This window comes from Nicotiana sylvestris, chromosome 1, assembly GCF_000393655.2.
Source record: "Nicotiana sylvestris chromosome 1, ASM39365v2, whole genome shotgun sequence".
Lineage (NCBI taxonomy): Eukaryota > Viridiplantae > Streptophyta > Magnoliopsida > Solanales > Solanaceae > Nicotiana > Nicotiana sylvestris.
In genome coordinates this window covers 166873680-166887993 of record NC_091057.1, presented here as the reverse complement: position 1 = coordinate 166887993, position 14314 = coordinate 166873680, and positions in this window count along the sequence as shown.

Genomic DNA, 14314 nt, shown 5'->3' with positions numbered 1-14314 from the left:
CTAACCGTATGGAAGATTTGAGGAAGTTCTTCAACAGATTATGGAGGTACAACCTGAAATTGAATCCTGCGAAGTGTGCATTTGGGGTTCCAACTGAAAAATTACTTGGGTTTATTGTGAGTCACCGAGGAATAGAACTGGATCTATCAAAGGTCAAAGCTATTCAAGAATTGCCACCACCAAAGAACAAGAAGGACGTGATGAGTTTCTTGGGGAGACTTAACTACATCAGCCAGTTCATAGCACAATCTACAGTTATCTGTGAGCTGATCTTTAAGATGTTGAAGGAGGATGCCGCTACCAAATGGACTGATGATTGCCAAAAAGCTTTCAACAGAATCAAGGAATACCTGTCAACACCACCAGTCTTAGTTCCGTCTGAGCCAGGTAGACCCTTATTACTATACCTTGCAGTATTGGATGGAGCATTCGGTTGCATTCTGGGGAAGCATGATGAAACGAGGAGGAAGGAGCATTCCATTTATTACCTCAATAAGAAGTTCACCCCGTACGAGGCCCGGTATTCTCTGTTGGAATGCACCTGCTGTGCTTTTACTTGGGTAGCTCAGAAGTTGAGGCACTACTTCTGTGCCTATACTACATATCTCATATCAAGGATGGATCCTTTAAAGTACATCTTCCAGAAGCCCATGCCCACTAGCAAGCTAACCAAGTGGCAAATCCTGTTGAATGAGTTCGATATTGTCTACGTGACTCAGAAAGCAATCAAGGGTCAGGCATTGGCAGATCACCTTGCTAAAAATCCCGTAGATGGAGAATACGAACCCCTGAAAACGTATTTTCCTGACGAAGAGGTGTCATTTATAGGAGAAAACATTGCAGAATCCTATGATAGTTGGAGAATGTTTTTCGACGGAGCAGCAAACTTTAAGGGAGTTGGCATAGGAGTCGTCCTAGTATCGGGAACCGGTAAATATTATCTGGTGTCTGCCAAACTCAGGTTCCGGTGCACCAACAACATGGCTGAATACGAAGCCTGCATCTTAGGGCTCAAAATGGCTATTGACAGGAACATTCAAGAGTTGCTAGTGATCGGAGATTCGGACGTACTTATACATCAGGTCTGAGAAGAATGGGAACCAAGAACTCCAAGAGACTCCCGTATCTGCATTATGTATAGGGATTGAGAAAGAGGTTCATAAAGACAGAATTCCAACATGTTCCCAGGGTCCAGAATGAATTCGCCGATGCATTGGCTACCCTATCATCCATGATACAATATCTAGACAAGAACTTCATTGATCCCATTCCGGTAAAGATCCATGATTAGCCAGCTTATTGTGCTTATGTTGAGGAAGAAGCAGACGGAAAACCTTGGTTTCATGATATCAAGGAATATTTGACGAAAGGAGAATACCCAGAACTTGCAAATCCTACTCAGAAATGCACCCTTTGGAGGTTGTCCAACAATTTCATTCACAGCGGAGGGATCCTATATAGGAGGACTTCTGATTTGGGGCTACTAAGGTGTGTCGATGCAAAGGAAGCATCCAGGCTACTAGAGGAAATTCACACAGGGACCTGCTATCCGCATATGAATGGCTTCGTCTTAGCAAAGAAGATACTCCGAGCTGGTTACTTTTGGATGACTATGGAAATGGACTGCATCTAGTATGTCCGAAAATACCACCGCTTCCCAATACATGCAGACATGGTAAAGGTACCTCCGAATGAGCTTAATGCAACAAGCTCGCCATGGCCGTTCGCCGCTTGGGGAATGGATGTTATTGGACCAATTGAGCCTGCTGCTTCCAACGGGCACAGATTTATCTTGGTAGCAGTTGACTATTTCACCAAATGGGTTGAAGCAGCATACAAAGTAGTAACCAAGAAGGTCGTGGCAGACTTTGTCTGCGACCGCATTGTTTACCGATTCAAGATTCCAGAGTCAACCATTATCGATAATGGCTCCAATCTCAATAGTAACTTGATGAAAGCCATGTGTGAAACCTTCAAGATCAGACACAAGAATTCTACAGCCTACAGACCTCAGATGAACGGAGCAGTAGAAGATGCCAATAAATATATCAAGAAGATATTGAGGAAAATAATAGAGAAGCATAAATAGTGGCATGAGAAGTTATCGTTTGCTTTACTGGGATATCACACAAATAATCCGCACATCAACCGGGGTAACCCCCTATATGCTAATTTACGGTATAGAGGCCATCATTCCCGCTGAGGTAGAAATTCCCTCCCTAAAGATCATATAGGAAGTTGAGCTCGATGATGCAGAGTGGTGAAGAGTCGTTATGAGCAGCTGGCTATTATCGATGGAAATAGAATGAATGCAGTTTCCCATGGTCAACTTTATCAGAACAGAATGTCCAGAGCCTTCAACAAAAGAGTCAAGCCGAGACAGTTCACACTGGGGCAGCTAGTGTTAAAGAAAATTTTTCCACATCAAGATGAAGCCAAGGGGAAATTCTCTCCCAACTGGCAGGGACCATACGTGGTTCACCGGGTTCTAACAGAAGGAGCCCTCATACTCGCAGAAATGGATGGAGAAGTCCGGCCGAAGCTGATCAATTTAGATACAGTCAAGCATTACTATATTTAATCTTTATACTTTCCTCATATGATGTAATTTGAACTACGCCTGACCTGATTCCCGTTAAAGAGGGGATACGTAGGCAGCCCTATGGGTTCGGTCACAATTAAATAAAATTTTCATTTCCCCCTACGATTCAAAAGTGGGGCAGAATTTTGAGGAGGACCCTCAAAATTCCGAAATTGATTTCAGCCAATTATCGCTAGCAGCAGTTAGAAGCAGCAACCCATAAACTGGGGCAGAATTTTGAGGAGGACCCTAAAAATTCCGTAACAAGAAGGGTTGCAATGTCTTGAACCACGTCACAGTCGTTGGTTCATCTAAAGAAAACTATTCTTAATTATGTATTTATGTATGCCTTTACTAAATCATGCATGTCTATTACCAAAATTGCCTTGTTTAGCAACGCTATCCCAATGATGCGTACAATATCACTAGATCAAAGCCGAGCAGGTCAAGCAGAGCCAGCGGGGATACAAACTAACCTCCCCCCTTTACAAAACTCATGATTTTTCTTCGGATATAGGCACTTGAGTTGCAAAATCGTCAATATACTATACACTCACGAGACTCACATTACTCAGAAATACAACTCTCAGAACCATTGCACTTACTCACAGCTGCTATCCGCACGCAGTGTCCCCAGTAGACACAGTATCCCCAGCAATCGCAATATCGCAATCCGCTATCAGCTAAGAAAATTCTATTATCATTTGCCCTTTTACTTCTTGCATAAGGCTACCATTCTACCTTCCGAGGTTAAGCTCTATCTCCATCTGCATTTCTTGTATTGCATAAGGCTACCATTCTGCCTTCCGAGACTAAACTCTATCTCCATCTGCATTCTTGCATTGCATAAGGCTACCATTCTGCCTTCCGAGACTAAGCTGTATCTCCATTTGCATTCTTGGATTGCATAAGGCTACTATTCTGCCTTCCGAGAGTAAGCGCTATCTCCATCTGCATTCTTACATTGCATAAGGCTATCGTTCTGCCTTTCGAGTTTAAGCTCTACCTCCATTTGCATTGGCTGAAAGATCGCCCCCTTATTTACATTCGCATCGGTTGAAAGATCGCCACCTTATTTACATTCGTATCGGTTGAAAGATCACCACCTTATTTACATTCGCATCAACTGAAAGATCGCCACCTTATTTACATTTGCATGGCTGAAAGACCGCCACCTTATTTACACTTGCACGGCTGAAAGATCGCCACCTTATTTACACTTGCACGACTGAAAGATCGCCACCTTATTTACATTTGCATTGGCTGAAAGATCGCCACCTACTGCATTGCATAGGCTAAAAGATTGCCAGACACTGCATCTCATGGGCTGAAAGATTGCCAAATTATCCAAAGGTGTCATTGTTCGTAGGCACCATTCTCATAGCCCGAGAATACCATTTTATGGCCTGAGGATCCCTTTTATCTTTTGCATAACATTATTCAAAGGCATCATTCTCATAGCCAGAGAGCATCATTTCATGGCCTGCAAATCCTTTATTATATGCTTCATGGCCTAGGACGTCATGGTCTAAGGACATCATCCTAACCGTCCAAAGTCAACTTTCATGGTCCAACGGGAATTTGCATCATGTTTAAATTTACGCACAATATATTCTTATATCGCTTACTTGTAGGTAAACCAGCAAGAAACGGCCACCTCGTCAGGAGCAATCCCGCTCCAGTTCCTGCAGCCCTGTCAGGTTCCAAACTATGCACCCCAACCTGAATATTGCCTCCGTTCTTGAAAATTTCCGCCGACGGATCCCGAACTACATACGACCCGATTCCTATAAAATCAGGAATATGTAGGCAGATCAGAAACCAATTACGGCCTAAGTCTTCTCGAACCATTTCGTTCGGTCAAAATTGGCCATCATATCTTTACCCGACAACCCTTTCATCCTTCCCGGGTAAAGAAGGGCAGTTTTTGATACCCAATTTTTCCCTGTATATTTTTAATATGCAAAATACTCTCAAAATAGCATGTATGTGCATATATAAGTATGTCCCAAGGTTTTACTATTTTTCTCTTAATTTTTAAAGATTTTTAAATCAATTTATTGCCCTATTTTATCAAGAAAAAACCAGTAATTATCCCCAAAATTATAATTTTGGGTAATTCATTTATTGTATTCTCACATTTATATTAAAATATAGCTAGCATAATTTTTGCATATTTTTACAAATTTATTTAGTATTTTTAAAACTAAATTGTATATAATTGCAATATTAGCCTCTTTCAAGATTTAATTATAATTATATTTATAAAATTGACTCCAGTATTTGTAATTTGATAACTATGTATTATTAATCATTTTAGTACCTTTAATTTATTTCCAAAAATTATTTTAAATTTTTTATAAAATAAATGAAGGAAAATGGCTATTTAAATGATAACCCATGTTCATTTCAATTGTAGCCTGATTTGGCACCCCAATTGAACCCAATTTTTAAACCCAATCACCCTGACCCAATCCCAGTTTGAACCGACCCAAACCCAACCCTGTTAAACCGCCCCACCTACCCGATTAATCCAGGTCGTTGATCAAAATGATCAACGGCCACCAAACAGCCTTTCCTTTTTTTAATCCCGACCTACCCCCTAACCCTAACCATTTCACAACCCCAGCTGCCTCTGAATCCCTTTATCTCTCAATTCTCTCTCAACCCCCTCTCAAACCCTAGCTGCCTTCCTTCGCTTCCACCCTAAAATCGCCATAATCGATGGTTTCCAAAGTCATTAAAGGTCTGTACGTGCCTCCTACGACTCCTACATGCTCGACTACTATGGTTTCAAGGTCAGACCTTGAAGAAGCTTGGCCCAGACTTCGTTTCATTCGATTTCTATGGCTGTCTCCGACCTTGCTCTGGCCAGCCATGGTTATTCAAGCCTGATCTTGACTTCTCCTGCTTAGATCAATGACTTTCCAAGCCTTTCTCACCATATGGGTTCTTCCGAAACCCTAACCTTCGAGGTTCCTCTGATTCTTTTAGATTCTTTGTAGATTTGTGTTCTCTCTAAGATTTTAAACGTTTTCTCAAAGTTTCTTTCAAAACTTTACCTTCAAAACCTTTACCGTTTCCGACTTAGGGTTCTGTTAAGTCATTTCAAAGTTTTTCTGATTTTTAACATGTTCTACTATGTTTCTCGTGTTGACCTTCTACTGTGTTTCTTATGTTGATTCTTCTACCGGGTTTCTTATGTTGTTCTTCTACTGTGTTTCTTATGTTGATTCTTCTACTGTGTTTCTTATGTTGCTCTTCTACTGTGTTTCTTTATGTTAAAAGTCTTGGTTCTTTCTTAAGGTTTCTGATTTTATTTTCTTTGTTAATATTTTATTTTGCCGGATTCTCTTGTCTTTCATCTCTATACTCGATTGATGGTGAAAACCCTAAAATTTGGGGGTTCGTTCGAGTTTTGAGACTATTAGCTATGTGATTTGCTTGTTCCTCATCTCTGAACTTGTTTGGTTTCAAAACCCTAATCTCTTTGGACCTATTCGAGTTTCTGAAGTTGTTTCATCTACTGCTCGACTGAGTTTCAAAATCTTTGTTTCAACTTCTGTTGCTTCATGTGATTTTGATCTCCAGCTATCATTGAAACTCGACTGTATTTTCAGAAAGGTCTTTCTACTGGACCCTTTTGCATGTTTCTGATACTCTCCCTTTTCTCTATTAACCTATGTGACTGTCATGTGATTATTCTCTTTGTCATGAGTTCAGCCTCGCATGCCTAATATTATGCGCTCTTTTATATGCTAAATTTCCCTCTCAAAATAACCCTTTAATTATGGACTGATTTTAAACATCTTTGTGTAATTCTGATTGCACTCTTGTAATTGATTCTTTCCTTGTTGTATTGATTTCCCTGTTTCTTGGACCAATTTGAATGCTTTCCTTTGAACTTTCGACCCCTACCTTTTTTACTCAATTTGATTAATCCCCTTACCTTGATTACATTGGTATTGGATTCTTACAAACCTTTCCTTGATTAGAGTCTGGTGAATCTAGCCTCTATTACCTACTGTGTACTTGAGATACTTCCTTATTGGTCAATATTCAGCCCTATGTGATTTCTTTCCTTATTTAGCACTTGCATGTTACCTTTTGATTTTAACTCCTTAATTAAAGGAAGTTTTTATACTGATTGATTTTAATTGATACACAGTTCCATAATTATTTTCTTGCCTTATTTTTCTGCTTGTTTTCACATTATAAATACCTGGATTTTCATTAACACAACACATACAGACACTCTTAGTTTTCTGAACTCACACTCACTTTCAAAAAGCATTCTCTCTTGTTATTTGTATTGTGGCCTGCTTTCAAGTCCGGCTACTTGCTTTTATTGTACTTTGCCTCTTTGAAACTGGTATGTTCTGATTAAAATTTTCAGCAATCACAACAATGTGTTTACTTAATACTTTTACCTTCTTGTCTGTCCACTGCTTATGTATGTTTCAATACTTACTTTAGCATGCTGTAATTTCATTCTGCTTGTCCTGTTAGTTATCAATTTTGTAGCTATTTCCCAGTACCCTTTTCCCTTTTATTTACTTCCCTAGTTCTTAAAGTCATGTTTTTGCACTTGCACTCTCTCTTAGACTTTAAGTTCTGCCCCCCTCTTGTGATCTTTGCCTTGGGACCCCTTGAGCTCCCTCTAAACTTGGACACTTGAGGGTTGGCCCTTCCACACTGCACTTGTTCCCATTTTGGTGATACAATTTGGGTGTGAGCACTGCCCGGAGTCCCATCGAGGCTCTTACGGAACTCTGACACACTCAAATTAGAAAAAGGCTTTGGATCAATGGCCTTTGAGTTGGTCTATCTTGCAACTCAGCGAGGAAGTCAGAATCAGGCTTCCTCTAGTTGTACTTTCATTTGTATTTTTGATGTAATTTTATTCATTCTGACTTGTAATAAGTTGTAATAAACATTTGGGGTTGGCTAGTGAAAAGGGGTGGGTTACTATGCATGCAAAGGGTAGAAATCATGCCTATAGGTTGTTCTAGTTCTGCATATTCAATTACATATAGAAACCATGCCTATAGGTTGTTCTAATTCTGCATATTCAATTACATATAGAAACCATGCCTATAGGTTGTTCTAATTCTGCATATTCAATTACATATAGAAACCATGCCTATAGGTCATTCTAATTCTGCATATTCAATCACATATAGAAACCATGCCTATAGGATCGTTCTGAATTCTGCATATTCAACTGCATTAGATACCATGTCTATATGTTTTTAAACAGCTTCTGCATTTAGATACCATATCTACAGGTTTTAAACAGCTTCTACATTTAGATAACATGTCTATAGGTTTCAAACAGTTCTGCACTTAGGTACCCCATCTATAAAGGTTTAAAATCAGTAACGCCTAGAAAGCATGTCTATATGAGTTTCTAAATGAATCTGATTCGCTTCACTCAATGTTAGATCTAAAATGAGTAATAATGGTTGTCATCATTTGCAGAACTTGTAATCAATTCGTTTAAATCCTGCTTCTCTTTAGTGATTTGAGTCCATCACTTAACTAGTTTAGCAAGTATGCATATAGGACTTTAAATAATTGACTCCAAGTTTTACTAGCTCGTCACCTTCTGAATTCAGTAGATATCATGCCTATAGGACCCTTGTCCAAACACCTAGGCATGCTTAAGAGTAATTAAACTGAATCTTCTTCTGTTAATAATTACAACCAGCAGGCAGGCCTGATTCAGACTTCTTATCTGAGTTACATGATAAACTGAAACTGTCTCAACAACCTCTTTTCACTCGTCTTTAATACCTTTTAAATCAGACCTAAACAGTATGTGTACGTCATGCTAATTGTATGTTTTCTTTGTTTAAGGAGGTATATCTGAGTCCCTGTTTGTTTATATGCTTTCCCCCAAAATGTGCAATATGTGTTTTGTATGTCGCCTTAGAGTTTTTACCTTTGAAACTACAAACTAAGCCTAATATCCCTCCCTTTGTAGGATTAATAGTCCTAAGTGCCTCCGGGACTGATAGGATTGGGACGGATAATAGCATGCAATAAGTAATCGAGACCAATCCGCACTTTAAATATCTTAACGAGGTGGGAAGGGTAGATATGGATATGATGACCACGCGTTAATGTCACATGTAGCCCCTCATTGAGGAGTGATTACCGTACATTGTGTGGGATGATCCATATTTTTAATAAACCTAGGACCCCTCTCTTTATTCTTTATTTCTTTTCTTTTAGCATTTCAACTCTTTTTTTTAAAATCAGCTTGTTCTTTCAAACTTTGTTCACTTTTAAACCATTATGTGAAATCCCCTCTTATCTGAGCCTTATTTGCTTATATGTTAATTGCACCCAAATTTACGATAATTGTCTAGCCGGGAACCACACTAGTGGATTCTGAGGGGTGCCTAACACCTTCCCCTTAGAATAATTTCAAGCCCTTACCCTATCTCTGGTTATTCAAATCAATCTCTTTTGGTGTCCTAATGCACCTTAAATCATTAGGTGGTGACTCTTCAAATGCAAACCCAATTCTCAAAAGGAATGAGTTGTCCCTAAAAATGTCATAAACCCGATTTCGCTCTAGAAAAAGGGGGCGCGACAGCTGGGTGGCAAAGTAAGCTCATAAGCCACCTCCCCAATACTCTGAAGCACCTCAAAAGGCTCAATGAACCGAGGACTCAATTCCCTTTCTTCCCAAATCTCATAACACCCTTCATGAGTGAAATATTTAATAGAACCTTCTCACCAACCATGTAGGACACATCTCGAAACTTCCTGTCACCATAACTCTTTTACCTCGACTGCGCTATATGAAACCTCTCCTGAATCGCCTTCACCTTTTCTAAAGCATCCTACACCAAATCAGTGTCTAATAGCCTAGCCTCACCGGGCTCGAACCAACCAACTGGAGATCTACACCGCCTCCCATACAAAGCCTCATATAGAGCCATCTGAATACTCGACTGGTAGTTGTTGTTATAAGCAAACTCTACAAGTGGTAGAAACTGATCCCATGACCCTCCGAAATCAATGACATAAGCATGTAACATGTCCTCCAATATTTGAATAGTGCGCTTGGACTGCCCGTCCGTCTGAGGGCAAAAAGTTGTGCTCAACTCAACCAGAGTACCCAACTCTCGCTGCAAAGACCTCCAAAACAGCAAAGTAAACTGAGTGTCCCTATCTGAAATGATGGAAACTGGGACACCATGCAAATGAACAATCTCCAGGATATAGATCTCTGCCAAACTCTCTGAGGAATAGGTAGTACACACAGGAATGAAGTGCACGGACTTGGTCAGCCGATCCACAATCACCCAAATTGCATTGAACTTTCTCAAAGTCTGTGGAAGTCCAACAACAAAGTCCATAGTGATCCTCTCCCACTTCCACTCGGGAATATCCATCCGCTGAAGCAAGCCACTCGGTCTCTAATGCTCATATTTCACCTACTGACAATTGAGACACCGAGCTACAAATCCCACAATGTCTTTCTTCATTCTTCTCCACCAATAATGCTGCCTCAAATCCTGATACATCTTCGCGCACCAGGATGAATGGAATACCGCGAGCTATGGGCCTCCTCCAGAATCAACTCCCGAAACCCATCCACATTGGGCACACAAATCCGGCCATGCATCCTCAATACCCTATCATCGCCAATGGTCATATCTCTAGCATCATCATGCTGAATTCTGTATCTAAGGACTAGCAAATGTGGATCATCATATTGGCGCTCCCTGATGCGATCATATAAGGAAGACCGAGAAACCACACAAGCCAATACCCGACTGGGCTCCGAAATATCTAACCTCACGAACCGATTGGCCAAGGCTTGAACATCAACTGCAAGAGGTCTCTCCCTAACTGGGATATATGCCAAACTCCCCATACTCACTGGCTTCCAGCTCAAAGCATCGGCCAATCCTTAAGCAACTCCAACAATCTCCGCTGCCTCAAATTAAGATCTTTTTGCTTGAACAAATGCTGAAAACTGTGATGATCAGTTAACACCTCACAAGACATGTCATACAAGTAATGCCTCCAAATTTTCAACGCGTGAACTATGGCAGCCAACACCAGATCATTAACGGGGTAGTTCTTCTCATAGGGCTTCAACTGACAAGAAGAATAAGCAATAACTCTACCCTTATGCATCAATACACAACCAATCTCAACTCTCGAATCATCACAATACACGGTATATGAACCTGAAGCTGATGGCAAAACCAACACTAGAGTTGTGGTCAAGGCTGTCTTGAGCTTTTGGAAGCTCTGCTCATACTCGTCCGACCATACAAATGAAGCACCCTTATGAGTCAACTTGGTAAAGGGCGATGCGATAGATGAGAATCCCTGAACAAACCGGCGATAATAACCCGCCAAACCAAGAAAGCTACGAATCTCTATGGATGGGGACGGTCTAGGCCAACTCTGAACCGCCTCTATCTTCTTCGGATCAACCTAAATACCCTCGCTGGACACTACGTGCCCTAAGAAAGCTATTGAACTAAGCCAAAAATCACATTTGGAGAACTTTGCATAAAGCTTCTCCTCTCTCAATCTCTGCAACACAACTCTTAAATGCTCTGCGTGCTCCTCCTGACTGCGTGAATACACCAGAATATCGTCAATGAAGACTATGACAAATGAATCGATATAAGGCCGGAACACGTTGTTCATCAAATGCATGAATGTTGCTGGGGCATTGGTCAGCCCAAAAAACATCACCAAGAACTCATAATGACCATATCGGGTCCTAAAAGTCGTCTTAAGAATATCCGAGTCCATGATTTTCAATTGGTGATAACCTGAACGGAGATCAATCTTGGAGAACACCCTCGCTCCCTGAAACTAGTCGAATAAATCATCAATGCGAGGCAAAGGATACTTGTTCTTAATTGTTACCTCGTTCAATTGCCTATAATCAATGCACATTCTCATTGCGCCATCCTTCTTCTTCACAAACAGAACTGGCACACCCTAAGGTGACACACTAGGCCAAATGAACCCTTTATCAAGGAGTTCCTGAAGCTGTTCTTTTAATTCCTTCAACTCCGCTGGTGCCATACGATACGGCGAAATAGAAATGGGCTGAGTGCCCAGCACCAGGTAATTACCAAAATCAATATCCTTGTCCGGGGGCATGCCCGACAGGTCTGGAGGAAACACATCGGGAAAATCCCTCATAACTGAGACAGAATTAATACTGGGAGCCTCAGCTCCGACATCCCTCACAAACACTAGATATGAAAGACAACCCTTCCCAACTATACACTGGGCTTTCAAGAATGAGATCACTCTACTGGGAACATAATCAGTCACACCTCGCCACTAAATCCGTGGCACACCCGGTATAGCCAATATGACTGTCTTAGCATGATAGTCCAGAATAGCACGATACGGAGATAACCAATCCATGCCCAAAATGACATCAAAATACATCATGCTTAATAGTAATAGATCCACTCGGGTCTCCAGACCCCCAATAGTCACCACACACGACCGGTAGATATGGTCTACAACAATTGTATCGCACACCGGGGTAGATACATGAACAGGTAAAGAAAGAAACTCACGAGGCATACCCAAATAACGAGCAAAGTATGATGACACATAAGAAAAGGTGGAACCGAGATCAAATAATACAGAGGCATCTCTGTGGTAGACCGAAACAATACCTGTAATAACAGCATCTGAAGCAATAGCATCGGGTCTGCTCGGAAGTGCATAGAAACGGGCCTGACCACCACCTGATCGACCTCCCCGTCTGGGGTGACCCCTAGCTAACTGGGCGGGTGGTGGTGAATTAACTGGCGCTAGAGCCAATGACTGATTCACCCGCATGCCTCAAATTGGAACCAACATAGCACATAACCGTGTAATCGACTAATTAATAGTGGACTCCCCCACTTGGCTCGAAGCCATAGACCAAAACATACATAGTAACTCATAATGCATATACTTTATTGCTGCCATAATACCAAAGTGAGATTAAACTCAATCTGTTATAAGCTCGTGAAACACAGACCATCTGGTACTTTATATCTTCTGTAAATCTCGCATTCACTCTCATAGTAGTCAAGCCTACTCTCTTGAGCAACCCAAATTCACATTGTAAAACATATATTTCCCTGGAGAGATCTTACAATAAATGACACAAGGGATTACGCAAACTTCAGAACAATCCGCAGGAGATAATCCCACATGTTTTGCCTCAACCTAACATTTTTGTATACCTTCCACCGTCATAAACATTACGCAGTCACTTAAACTTCCTGAGTCTGAACTCAGACCGCAACATGAAATTTACTCCACTCCCAACTAGGAAACATGGGAAGATTCTTCACATACCCATAACTCGGGGCTATACCTCAAGTCAAGATGAAAATCGAGCACCTAATAGTCCTCTTATCCTCCAACAAACCCTTTTCATCGCTTCCAAATCACATGAATACATCTCGCAGTCACATCACACTCATCACGTAACTATCCAGTCATCACCTCCCTTAATAGGGACACAACAGAATATATGGATCCAGAAACACGTGCTCACGAAATCAATATCTCAGGGCACAAACTATAGGCAAAAATCCGGCCTCGAGTCCTCCAGACTGGCCCAACATCAACGCATAGAGATCACATCTCGCCCCTCGATTAGGGAATCATAAGCCATCGATGCATATCTGATACCAAGCGCTCATGCGCGTATACGAATGCGTGGAAGGGATTTAGAGAGTTACTTTTCAAGCTGAATCAAGGACGCACGATAAGAATTCAAGAATGTGAAATTGTTCCTAAAGGTTCTGCAGCCTCTCGAGGATAAATACAGACGTATCTGTACCGATCCGCAAGACTATACTAAACCTGCTCATGACTCATGAGACCTATGTAACCTAGTCTCTAATACCAACTTTTCACAACCCTAAACCCGAACCCGGTCGTGATGGCACCTCTCGTGAAGACAAGGCCAGCTAACTAGTCCCAATTCAATTTTTAAACAGTTAAACATTAATAAATAGTCTAAGCATGAGTAAATAAACCAAAGACTAAGAAAAAGATTTTATAATGTGCGAAATACAGTCCAAACACAGCCCGATACCGGGGTGTCACAAGTCACGAGCATCTACTAGGGTCTAAATACAACTGAAAAGTCTGAAATGTACAAAATATAGACTAATAAAATAAAGTGGGAGAAAAGCAGTGCTGTGAACGCCGGTAGCTACCCTGCTAAACTCCGATGACTCTGCCTCCGGTCAGCCAGTACCCGTTACGGGGTTCAGAAATACCTGAATCTGCACAAAAGGTGCAGGAAGTAAAGTGAGTACACCAACTCAATGAGTAATAATCATAACTAAAGTCTGAATGGTAAGAAATCACGAAAAGTGCATCAACGTGCTGTATATAAGTAGTACAAAACCAGTAAAAAAGCAGTGAAGCTGAAAAATCTCTTAAAAACATCTTAGCTCAGTTTGACTTCTTTGAAAATGACTTTTCAACAGTTATGCAAATAAATGTCAAACAATTAGTACAAATAAGCACAGAAAATCCACCCCTCGGGCACAAATACATAATTAAACAAGTAAATGACAGGAAAATAAGAAAGATAAGCACATAAGGTTCGCCCCTCGGGCACAGTGTCAACAATCCGCCCCTCGGGCAATATCTCAGAATAATACCAGCCCCTCGGGCAATCACATAGAACAATATCAGCCCATCGGGCTATATCTC